This window comes from Phascolarctos cinereus, unplaced genomic scaffold, assembly GCF_003287225.1.
Source record: "Phascolarctos cinereus isolate Bilbo 61053 unplaced genomic scaffold, phaCin_HiC Scaffold_4;HRSCAF=312, whole genome shotgun sequence".
In the NCBI taxonomy this organism is placed as follows: Eukaryota; Metazoa; Chordata; class Mammalia; order Diprotodontia; family Phascolarctidae; genus Phascolarctos; species Phascolarctos cinereus.
Window position 1 is genome coordinate 418462327 of NW_027555847.1, and position 12991 is coordinate 418475317.

General features: G+C 38.8%; 1 long non-coding RNA gene across 1 annotated transcript in view; it reads left to right on the top strand.

The window, feature by feature from the left end:
• Window positions 1–512: 512 nt before the first annotated feature.
• LOC144456689 (uncharacterized) overlaps window positions 513–12991 on the top strand; it is a 69345-nt gene continuing 56866 nt past the window's right edge. The window contains exons 1-2 of the long non-coding RNA XR_013485708.1: window positions 513–666; window positions 6076–6152. This is a non-coding gene — a long non-coding RNA (uncharacterized LOC144456689). The remainder of the gene's footprint in view (window positions 667–6075; window positions 6153–12991) is intronic.

Below are 12991 nucleotides of genomic sequence, written 5' to 3' on the forward strand. Positions count from 1 at the left end.
ACAATTACATTTCAATTCAATTGTTAAAAATTTCAAATTGTCTGTGACTGTTCTCAAATCATTTTAATCTTTAAAAAGCTATGGTTTTTTTACAGACCATATTATTATATTTTACTTATGATAATGAATGAATCTATACACAATAACAGCTATTATGCTGCTTTTAACTTCTAGTGAATATTGTTATCATATTTAAATGTAACAAGCAGCATAATCACATAATTCATATGTGTTATTAGCTTATGCTGATTGATGGTGACAGTGATAGATCACTGTCATATCATTGAGATTTGGTACTTAAATTTCACTTTGTACCTACTACATTAAAATGGTTGCTGTCCTATAGTCATTGTCAGTTGGAAGAAATTTATTGTGTTTAATTTTTGTTGACCTTATTTTGAACTTTGTTTTCATTGAAAAAAGTCAATGCAATTATGTTAGTTGTATTTTTAACATATAAAATAATTTTAGCTATTATCTCTTGGCCTGATTTCTTTCCCTCCACAGGAGTGTGAACCCTACAGTTTGGAAAACTCTGCATATTGTGAGCTATTTACTAAACTCTTCCTTGGAATTCTTTTGTCATTTTTATGTCCCTATGTAACTGGAAGATGGGACATAGCAAAAGTCACATGGCTGCCTTGAATCTCTCCCCTGAGAAGTCCGGTAAGTTAAATGAATCTAATCACAGCAAGCTGAACTGGGCAATAGATTCTGGAAGTCTGCCATCTTGATAATGATCTTTTGACCCACTTTCTCCCAGCTCTCTTGGATGATTCATTATTCACAGGCATTCTACCCGAGGGCAGTGTTTCCTAGAATCCTGCTTGTCACAAGTTTACTATAGAAAAATACTTTACACATAAAGTAATTTATAACAGATAATTCCTTTCTCCAGTAAGGGCTGTTTCATGTCCAGAGCCTGTTGGCTTTTTAAGACACTGAAAAGAATATAGAAAGCATCCTGTCCCAATGAAACAAACTGACTTGTTCCCTACAGAAGCCCTGAGTCCATTTTTTTTTGTGATGATTTTTGTTTGGTCCCCACTTACTTTTCTTAATTCTCCAATGGACTTCTTATTATTCCTGACCATCCTATCCAGTTTTGTTCACCACATTGTTGCCTTTCTTTGTATCCTCAGAGCTTAGCATGGGGCCTGGCACCTAGTAGGCTCTTAATCAATGCCATTTTACTAACTGATTATTCAGCTACTTTCCCTGATAACAGGGCTCCAGGACTGCTATTCCAACAATGGTTGCTATCTACCTATCAGAACCAGGTACTTTGATCATAGCTGTGCCTTAAGATGTTAGGATCGTATACCTAGAACTGAAAGTGGCCTCAGATGCCCTGTATTTCAATCTCCTAATTACATAAATGAAACAATGTGCTTCTTGTGAGCCATGTAGACATGGACTCTTAATAACCCATTGACTTTATTATCATTGTTCTGCTGCTGGATATCCCCTTAAAGTTTAGGAATAAGTTTAAAAACAAATCCTTTTATTGAAGGGATTTGTTCTGTGAAGTTGGGATTCAGTAAGAGGGCCACATTTAAGGACCACATGTGGCCACATGTGGCCTGGAGGCTGCAGGTTCCACACCCCTGCCTTAAACAGTTCCTAGGTCAGATTGCTTCTGGCCCAGCAAGATCGGGACTTAGCTGCCCTTTGTCAATAAGGTAGGCTGCTCCAAGGCCCTAATTTTATCTCCGTAAGTCCTAACATCCTTCTTCAGAGTATGACAAGGCAGAGTCTAGGTCTTGTCATACTCTTTCAGTTGTGTCTGACTCTTCATGATCCCATTTTGGATTTTCTTGGCAAAAAATAGTGGAGTGGTTTAACATTTCCTTCTCATTTTACAGATGAGGAACTGAGGCAAACAGGGTTAAGTGACTTGTCCAGGGTGTCATAGGTGTCTGAGGTAGGATTTGAGCTCAAGTAAGATTAGTCTTCTTGACTCCAGGCCTGGCACTCTATCCACTATGGTGCCACCTAGCTGTCCAGTCATACTATGCTATATCAGTTATCATAATACTGATGCGTAGCTCATACTTGTATAGTTCTTTGAGGTATGTCAAGCACTTTATATAAATTACCCCATTTTATCCTTATAAAAACTCATGAGGTGCTATTTCCCCCCCCATTTTACAGATTGAAAAACTGAGGTTTAGGGAGACTTAGTGATTTGCCCAGGATCCCAAAGTAAATCCCACTGAAGTGGTATTCAAATTAATATTTTCCTGAATTCACTCCATTCTGCCTCTTCAAGTAATAATAATAATAATAACTAACATTTATATAGCACTTACCACATGTGCCAGGTACTGTGCTAAGCATTTTGCAGTTATCTCATTTAGTCCTTACAACAACCTTGGAGATAGGTGCTATTACTGTCCCTATTTTATAGATGGGGAAACTGAGTCAAATGGGGGTTAAGTGACTTTTCCAGGGTCATATACCTAGTAAGTGTCTTGAATTCAGGTCTTCCTGACTCTAGGCCCAGCTCTCTATCCACTGTACCACCCAGCTGACCTAAGTAGAGTAATAGTCCAGATTACCACACTAATGAGTATGGGGGAAGAGAAGCTGAGGTTTAAGGGTGGGGAGAGAGCAAAAAAAAAAAAAAAAGAGAAATGGTATAGGAAATGGGAATGTGAATATCGGCTTCTTTCTTAGGTTCATATGTGGCAGCTCTCTTGGCCTTTCTGCTGTGAGACAGACATACAATCCATGGGCACTGTCTCTGCTTGTAGTCAGAGTATAGATCCTTCCCTTTTCAGCTGAAGTGTTTTTCTTCTCTTGTTGATGGAACTGATGGAGCTGGAACAGACCAAAGAAAATGTCTAGTCCAATCTCTTCATTTTAGATCATATCGAATTAATATTTTACTAACGTGCTCATGTTAGTAATGGCTATATCACATCCTTTCTTGTCACGTGGACAGAAATTGCAATCTGTACATTAAAGATCTCTAGAATCATAATGTTTGAGCAAACATTATACAAAAAATATCGAATATATCTTTGCTTGCATTTTTCCTCTTAAAATTAATCACAAGGGGGGATGGATTCAATTGTTTTTAATTAACCTAGAGCTATGGTCAGCAATGTATGCTTCATAGATTAGGCTATAAATTGTGAGGCCTTAAGAATTAAGAAACTTTGGTCCATCTATGTGTGTTTGCGTGTATATGTGTGCATGTGGGGTTGTATCCCTTACTCTGTCAGGCATGTTACCATGCAGCAATACTGCACTAAAACACACACACACACACACACACACACACACACACACACACACACACAGAATGGGGGGGGTGACCAAAAGAAATCTTAAATTAGAACCAGAGCTATGATACTTTAAAAAATTTTAATAATTTATCATGCACAACTTAAAACAACAAAATTAAAATATATATTTGCAATTAGTTACAAACAAACATTTGTAACTATAGTTGCAAATGAGTTATAAGCAATGAATAACATGTTTATAGCAGCTTATTAGCTATTTGTTTTTTATTTCCTTCCCTTCTTTTCTTGGCACATTATTTCTATAGTTATATACATATTTCTTCTTTTTATGTATAGCCATATTCAGATTACATACTGTTTGGTTTGTGTGTTACCTTCTGTTGCTTCACATTTAAAAAAAATATTCTTCCCATTCCTTATTTCTAATTGGCATTATAATATTTCAAAACATTCATATACTGTGGTTGATTCAGTTATCTACCAATTGTTGAATATTTCAGTTCTTTGCAATAATAAATAATATTGATTGATTGAATTATATGTCTTTTTTTTCTTTACAATGGCATTCAGGTTATCTTTCCAATAATCAGAGTATCAGGTGTGATAGATTTAAAAAATTACATTGTTTTGGGTGTTTTCCCTAAGATTTCTGAAGTCCACCTATAGAAGGACACTTCTGTTCTAGATATGTCCCACCCCTAGCTTCTGACTTACACTTTCCACATTTTCTCTCCTTTTTTTTTTTTCAAGTAGGAGCTTTCTTTGGCCACTCCCTGACATCTTATTCCTTGTGACATCAGAAATGGAAAAGTAGTCAGATTCACCTCAGTGAAGCCAAACTCCCTTTCCATAAAACCCATGAACCTCTCTTGCTTCCATGAGCAATCCCAGTATAGAGGTAATGAAGGAACCAAGCATTCTCATTCTCAGCAGAATTTGGTGTTGTCAGGTCTGATGGCGTTCTTGAGAAAAAACATTGTTGACCCCTTCTTTTAATACTGTGACTTGAAGACCATAATGCCCCAAACCCAGAGGCTCCCTCCCCTCCTACATTTCCCTCCCTCTGCTCAGCAACTGAAATCCATTTTCCCTTTTGGTGACTCAGACGCAATTTAATCTTTTTTTTTTGGGGGGGACAAACCCTTCTTTTCTTGATATTCTGTTTTTCACTCCTGCTCATGAGTGCCCTTAAGCTTTTGCTTGTGTGTTTTAAAAAATAAACACAAAAATAAGTCTAATAAAGATATTTTGCTTCAAGTTATTTACTTGTCTGATTCTTGTCTAGCCAAGATTACTAAAGCAGATTAAGGGAACAGGTCAAAAGCTGTCTTTGTGACTCTTTTTTTTTTTGTAGCACAAATATAACAGATTGTTCTCCCCCTCAAATTCCACCAATTTGTAATTTCACCAGCAACATATAAATGTACCTTTTTCTCTGCAAATCTCTCACTAATGAGCATTGTGACTCTGAGGGTTTGTTGTTATTATTGCCAATTTGATGGGTCATAAATGATATCTTAAAGTCATTTTAATGTTCATCTCTCAAAAATTTGTGAAGCTAAACCTTTTTTCAAGTGACAGTTTGCGCACACACACACACACACACACACACACACACACACACACACAGACAGAGCTTCTTTTGGTTCTATAATGTCCTGCCCATCTCCTTTTCAATAAGAGGAGCTATCTTAGCTCTTCATTTTAATTCTAAGAATCCCTAGTATATTATTTTTTATTTGCCTATCATACCACAACCTGAGGTTACACAGTTCACCTGTTTCTTCTCACTAAAGGACAAAATGTCCTTTAACATGTTCAACTTTGCTTCATCCTACCCTGTGTGGCGTCTAGTAGGCACATGGAACAGCCTAGTCCACATCACATTGCATCAGCAATTTACAGATCTGGTAATTACCCAGGTGATATTAATTTCTCATGCAAGGGAGATGGGATAAATATATGCGTGCTATAATATCTCCTAAAAAGTTGCCAGTCTTCAATCAATTTGAGATCAATTAGTATAAAATGTTGATTGCCTTAGGCCACTTAGTTTTTCTGATTTCAAAGAACTAGAAAATTGGTAGGAGGAAAATTAAGGTGTGTAAAACAAGATTTCTCTCCTTCAAGAATTTATAATAAAAGAAAAGACCCCTCAGTATAGGCACAAAGGAACAAATAAGTGGAGCAATGGTGTCTCATAGGGTCCTTTTCTCTATTTACTATTGGTACAAAGCTTATCATCCTGTGCTAATGGACACTATAGAGATTCCAGTTTGCACAGCAGGATGTTTCTTACAGTGCTGGCCCTCGCTTACTCTTCTCCCATGTAGGGGAAGGATCCTAAGATATTTTTCCAGATTACTCATACATCCTTATTTAGATTGTGCCTGATTCCGAATAATCTGTATGTGTAAATTTGTACTTTTTATCAGGTATATTTAAGCATCAGCTAATATTTTTCTCCCTTCAGAAGCTTGAGTGCACTCGTACTCATGAAATGGATGTGTGATCATCTGGGTAATTACCAGATCTGTAAATTGCTGGTGCAATGTGATATGGAGGTCATGCTAGGCTGGGCTGTTCCACGTGCCTACTAGATACCACGCGGAGTAGGATGAAGCAACGTTGAACTTATTAAAGGGACATTTTGTCCTTTAGTGAGAAGAAACAGGTGAACTGTGTAACCTCAGGTTGTGGTATGATAGGCAAGTCAAAAACAATATCCTAACATCCTTCTTCTAGAGGAAATGATTTTTTTTCTAAAAGAATGAGAAAATTAGACCAGTGAATTTGACAAAGTGTAAAATGTTCATTTCAGAGTCACAGAAGGATATCTGCCCTTGAGATTGGGGATGGATAAGTGAAGAATGGTATCTGAAGTCAAAGGAGAGAAAGGTAAACCTGAATAGAGCATAAAGAGAAATCATAAAAAGCAGATGGCAACTTTGGATTTTGTAAAGTAGAAATAAAAGTGGTTCTATCTTCCACTTTCCTATTTCTCACTCCTAGCTACTATATGAGTATCTTCTCTTCTAAGGCTACCTTCCATATCCTCTGTATTTGTTGTTGTTGTTCAGTTGTGACCATTTCTTAGTGGCCTCACTTGGGGTTTTCTTTGCAAAGACATAGGTGTTTGCCATTTCCTTCTCCAGCTCATTTTACAGATGAGGAAACTGAGGCAAACAGGGTCGAGTGACTTGCCCAGGGTCACACACTAGTAATAGTCTGAGGCCAGATCTGAACACAGGAAGAGGAGTCTTCTTGACTCCAGGCCCAGTGGTCTATCTACTGCACCATTCAGCTACCCCACGTTATTTTTCTCATAAGAATGTAAGCTCTCTAAAGCCTGGGATTGCATTTGCTTTTACTTTCTACCTCTAGTACTTGTCACAGTGCCTGGCATGTAGTAGGCACTTGATTAACTCTTCTACTTACTTTAAGTCTCTAACAAATACCCACGCTGCTCTTTTTGAAGACACGATGAAGATTTTTGGAAGTGCTGGAACAGGGTCTGGGTGTCACTGCAAGGGAAGGAAGGAGGTGGCTCAGCCAGGGGGTATTTAAAAACAAGTAAAAAACTTTGAGCCTCATCTACACAATCCATCAGCCAATAAATTCTTCCCCTACACCTATAGGTAGCTAAATGGCACAGTGGGTAGAATGCTGGGCCAGGAATCAGGAGGATCTGAGTTCAAGTGTGACCTTAGGCACTGAACTAGCCGTGTGACCCTGGGCAAGTCACTTAACCTTGTTTGCCTCAGTTTCCTCATCTGTAAAATAATCTGGAGAAGGAAATGGCAAACCACTCCAGTATCTCTGCCAAGAAAACCTGCAATGGAGTCAGGAAGAGTCAGACACAAATGAAAAATGATTAAACAACAAGAATAGACCATATAACAAAGTTTTGTTTACTTTCTACTTTAATTTCTATGTTACAAAATCCAAAGGTTTTGAACACTTGTTCTGTGATGATTCCTCCTTTTCACTTCAATTGATTCAACTACATTTATTAAATAGCTACCATGTGCATGGTCTTATTTTAACAACTAGATGAGATGAAAAGTTTACATAAGATGATAGTCTTTGTTCACATATAGCATAAATCCAGGAGGGGGAATATGACCTATAAACAGATAGCTCTAATACAAAGTCATGTGATGTGATTAAGAGAGAACTGTATAGGGGCAGCTAGGTGGCACAGAGGATAGAGCACTAGCCCTGAATTCATGAGGACCTGAGTTCAAATGTGGCCTCAGACATATAACCCCTACTAGTTGTATGACCCTGGGCAAGTCACTTAACCCCATTGCGTAGCCAGAGAGAGAGAGAGAGAGAGAGAGAGAGAGAGAGAGAGAGAGAGAGAGAGAGAGAGAGAGAGAGAGAGAGAGAGAGAGAGAAACTGTATGGGAAACTGTGAACTTTTATTATGTACAGTTTTTAAAATGTATGCTAATTTAACAAGAGAGTACCAAATAAAAAACTATGGAAGGGTTTTTTTTGGTTGCTTTATTTTTTTGCTTTGGTAAGGTCATTATCAAGTAAGAAATGGAGTTCTTGAAAGAGATGACATTCACATTGATTTTAAAAGATGGACTACGAATTTAAGTGGCTGGAGGGACAAGGTTATAAAAGTATGTGAAGGAAAGCTCAGGCATGAATACGCAGGACAACAAGGGGTCAGTGAATGGTCTAGTTTGTCTGGAATATAGAATGGACAGAAATCAGTAGTATGAGATAAAGATGAAGAGGTAGGCAGTATCAGGTTAAAATATGTTTTGAATGCCAAAAATGAAATGTCAATACCACACAATAGGGATCCATTAAAGAATTTTGAACAAAACTGAAACATGATCAAACCTATAGGTAAGGAAGTTCAGTCTGTTAGGAAGGATGGATTGTTGTGAGAAGAGATTGGAAGCAGGAAGTCTCATGATGGGCAGGATCACAATAGTCTAGGCTGGTGGCAATCCAGATCTGAATGAGGATGATAGCTGTAGTAGTGAGGAGCTGACAAAGTTGCAAAGGCAGAACCCACTGAATATGGTAATTGACTGAAAAGAAGGAAGTGTCAAACAAGTGAAACAAAGCACTCAGAGTTCCCTGAATTTCTCTGCTAATCCTTCTATGCGAAATGACCCCCTAGGTAACATTAACAGCTTTCATTGTTTCCGGCTGTCCTCTCTATGAATCTGATCAGTTGCCAAATCTTGTTGGTTCAATATCCAAAGTATGTTTTATGTCTTAGCACCGGAAGGGGCTTCTGGAGATCTCAAGTCCATCCACCCCATTTTTCAGAAGAGGAAACTGAGTCCCAGAGAGCTCACGTGCCTCGCTCACATAGGTAGTAATTAGAAAGGTTGGAAATTAAAATCTTGGTCCTGATTCCTCCCCTCTTCCCACTGAAGCATGCTGCAGCTCCACTATTATCACTGATTCTCATTATATCTCACCACGGTGGCTGCAAGAGCCTGCAGACTTGTTTCTCCCTATTCAATGGGGTTTGGTTCTAATACAATTTATATAGCACTGACAGATTAATCTTCCTAAAGCACAGCTCTTGTGATATCACTTCTTTTCTTAAAACCTTTGAATCCTCTGAATTATCTTTTGAGTAAAGACCAAACTCATCTGAGCATTCAACCTAACTTTCCAGTTTGATGTCACACTGCTCCCTTTTATACACATTATGTTGTTATTGGTTTTAGTTATGTCCACTTCTTCCCTGACCCCATTTGGGGTTTTCTTGGCAGATATTGGAGTGGTTTATTTCCTTCTCCAGCTAATTTTACAGATGAGGAAATCGAGACAAACTGGGTTAAGTGATCTGCCCACACTCACACAGCTAGTCAATATCTGAGGCCAGATTTGAACCCAGGAAGGTGAGTCTTCTTGATTTCAGGCCTGGAACTCGATCTATGGTGCCACCTAGCTACCCAGTCATCCACATTGTGCTCCAGACATAATGTGTCTTTGTCCTTCCTGGTACCTTTGCTCCTGCTCTTCCCTCTGCCTGAAGCATCCTCCCACTCTCAGCTGTCTTTGTTTCAGTTCTATCATATTTCAAGATGCAGATCAAAGCTAGGCTTTTATGGGGAGACTGAGGCTGGTGGATCACTGGAGGTCCAGAGTTCTGAGCCACAGTTGGTCTAAAAGCTGATCAGAAGTCTGCAGTAACTAGCACCAATATAGTAAGCCTCCTGGAATGGGAGCTGCTTAACCAAGCTGCTTAACGAGGGGCGAGCCTGTTCAGGTTAGAAAAATACAGCAGATGAAAGCTTCTATGTGGATGGGCATTGGGATTTGGTTATAAGGGGTCCTGGAATTTCCATTCTGGATAAGATTGGGAGACACACTCAGTCTCAAAAAAAAAAAAGATCAAGATCAATTGCTACCACTATAATAAAGTTTTTCTTGATCCCCAAAGCCAAGAGTTATGTCTTCTACCTCTGAACCTTGATAGAACTTCATGTTTCCTTTATGTACTTCTCAAATGTGAATTTCTGACTACAATTAATATAGAGATTGTGATATATTTTAAAAATGTTAGTCAATGAAGGCAACATTTCTGTATAGGGCTTATTTCTTCTCAGAGATTTAACCAGGGTATGGAACTTGGGTTTTACCTCTGCTTTGGCCTACTTGTAGGGTGCTAGGAGAGTACTGCTCCACCCCTAAGCTTAGAGGTTTGGGAAGAAGGCACTCCAAGAGAGAACCAGTGTGCTGGGGGGGAGTGTACTAGGCATTCAAGGAGAGCCAGCCCCTCTGGCCGTGAGGGCTTGCCAAGCCCTTTGCAGGGCTGCTCATCCACCTTTGGTGTCTACCTTCACCTGACTTTCATTGGTGGCTGCAAGAGGCTGTAGCCACAGCAGCCACACCCCAGTAAACTTCCTCAGCAGATGGGCTAAACCAGGCTGAGAGTAACTGACAGGCCTCAAACCTGCCAGTGAATTAGGGGGGTGTCTACCCCAAGCATGTGAAGACTTCTCCTGGCAGAATAGGTGGTTGAGAACAATTTGTTCCTACAGCCAGGAGGTGGCTGAAGTAGGCACCATGAAACAATTGGAGCTTGGTAAGACATCAAAGATGTCGAGGTCATCCACTACACCCTGTGCCATCGACAGCTGTCCTGACTTTTGTCTTGCCTGACTTCGATGACTCTGGAAGGGAGAGTGAGGCTAACAACTTTGTGCAACTTGGTCTTATTTAAATCTAGTTTATGCACAAATCAAGATATCACCCCATGATGTCATTGGTCCTCTTTGAAAACGTAAGGACACACAACAACAACAACAGTGTGCTGAGTAGATGTTGGTGGACACTGGGGGAGAAACTGGTTACTGTTGGACTGTCTTTTCTAAGGATTACCCATCTACCCTCCTTTTGCAATATCCCCTTTCCCTGATATTTCTTTCTACTCATGTTTATCCATCTCATCCTGAATCTTCCTTAATCCCTATCTTCCTTGGCTTTGCCTTTCCTGTATGTTCTTGGGAACCCTCTTCACTTATCAACCAACTCTTTTTCACCTTTGAGCTCTTTCTTTCATAATTATTCCATATTCTCACAGCCCCTGAAACCTATCATCCTCCTAAGGACACTACATCTTTCACCAACTTCTGCAAGGTTGGCTTCTCCTTCTTTCAAACTCCTTGTAACGTAGTCCCAAAGGAGTTGGCATGCTTCTTGCTCCTGACTGTCCGCCCCTCTGCCACTTCTCCTCTTTTAAAGTTCACTCCATTCTGCCTGGACCCTTATTGTTTTCACCTCTGGTAGATGAGAGATCACTTTTCCTCCTCTGCACTAAGTTCAGTCCATGACTAACTTTAGTCTCCAAGTTTTGTCAACATCTTCAACTTGGCTCCAGTATGTCCATGAGACACCAGTCCCTCATACTCCAACTAAATTTGCTGTACATGCCAGGATTCCTAGCTCTGAGTCCTGTACTAGAATTTAGGGGTTCTTAACTTGGGTTCTGTGAACTTGTTTTAAAATATTTTCATAACTATATTTCAATATAATTGGTTTCCATTGAACTATTACACATTTTATTTTATTCATTTAAAAAAATTATCCCGAAGAGGGAAGCTAGGTGGTGCAATAGATAGAGTACTGGTCTTAGAGTCAGGAGAATGTGAGTTCGAATCAGACCTCAGACACATAATACTCACTAGCTGTGTGATTCTGGGCAAGTCACTTAACCCCAATTGCCTTACCAAAATATATGTATATATTTATGTATGTATGTATGTATGTATGTATGTATGTATGTATGTATGTATGTATCCATCCATCCATCCATCCATTCATCCATCCATCCATCCATCCATCCATCCATCCATCTATCCATCTATCTGTCTGTCTATCTATCTATCTATCTATCTATCTATCTATCTATCTATCTATCTATCTATCTAATCTTCTGAGAAGTCCATTGACTTCACTAGATTGTCAGAAGGGCCCATGACACAAAAAAGGAAAGAGACATCCTACAAGTTTATAAGTTCCTTGAGGGCAAGAATGATATTCAGCTTTTTATCCCACTCAGCATCTTGCTTTGGATAAATTTGGATAAATTAAAGAATAAATCAGCCATCTTCCCTGGAGATGGGAAGAACTTTGTAGCACATAATTCCATTGTTGACCCTCTTCTGTAGGACATTTTTTCCAGTGACTTGATGAGGAGACAGAATGTAGATTTATCACATTGGCAGATGTCACAAAAATGGGCAAGATAACTAATATGATAGATGATAGAATCAGAATTACAAGTGATCTTTCTAAGCTAGAATGATGGGCTTGAACCAAGAAGATGAAAATTAAGAGGAATACATTTTTAATTCTACATTTAGATTAAAAATTAATTTAAAAAAACCTGCACAAGTACAGGATAGGAAACACCTGAATTGGCAGAATTTCATGAAAAATCGTTTTTGTAGTTTTACCAGATAATAAGCTTAATATAAATCTTTATTGTCATATGTCATTGCTGAAAAAGGCTAGTGTAATTTTAGGAGGCATTAATAAAAGTATAGTGTCAGCTCAAATTGGTAATAGTTTGTCAGTTCAAAGGAGCAATAGTTTGTACTTTGGCCTGGTTAGACCATATTTAGAATATGGCTTTCAGGTCTGAGCACCATATTTTAAGATTGTCATTGACAGTGAGACTGTATCCTGAAGAAGGGTAAGGGGACTTCAAAGCTTGATATAATTTGAAGCGTTTGAAAGAACTGGTGATGTTTAGCCTGTAGAATAGAAATCTAAGAGAGATAGTGTATGAGAGTTTTTTTTTATTTTAAAAGAGAAATTATAAGAAAGAAGAAATGGACCAGGGCATGGCAGTAGAGAAAATATCACACTGTAAGTTATTCCTTAGTCCTGTACAATTTTTCATGACCCCGTTTGGGGTTTTCTTGGCAAAGATATTAGAATAGTTTGCTATTTTCTTCTCTAGCTCATTTTATAGGTGAAGAACTGAGGCAAACAAGGTTAAGTGATTTACCCAAGGTCACACTGCTAGTAAGTGTTTGAGGCCAGATTTGAACTCAGGTTAACTCCAGGGCCAGCACTTTATCCACTGCACCACCTACTAGCCTACATTATCATTAGTGAGAGACAAAATCTTATCAGTTTAATTCAATGCAAGAGCAACTGTGCTAAGCTCTAGGGGTACAAAGCCCAACTCAAAACAATTCCTGCCTTTAGAGGTCTTATTTTCTCCTGAAGGGGTAGGGATA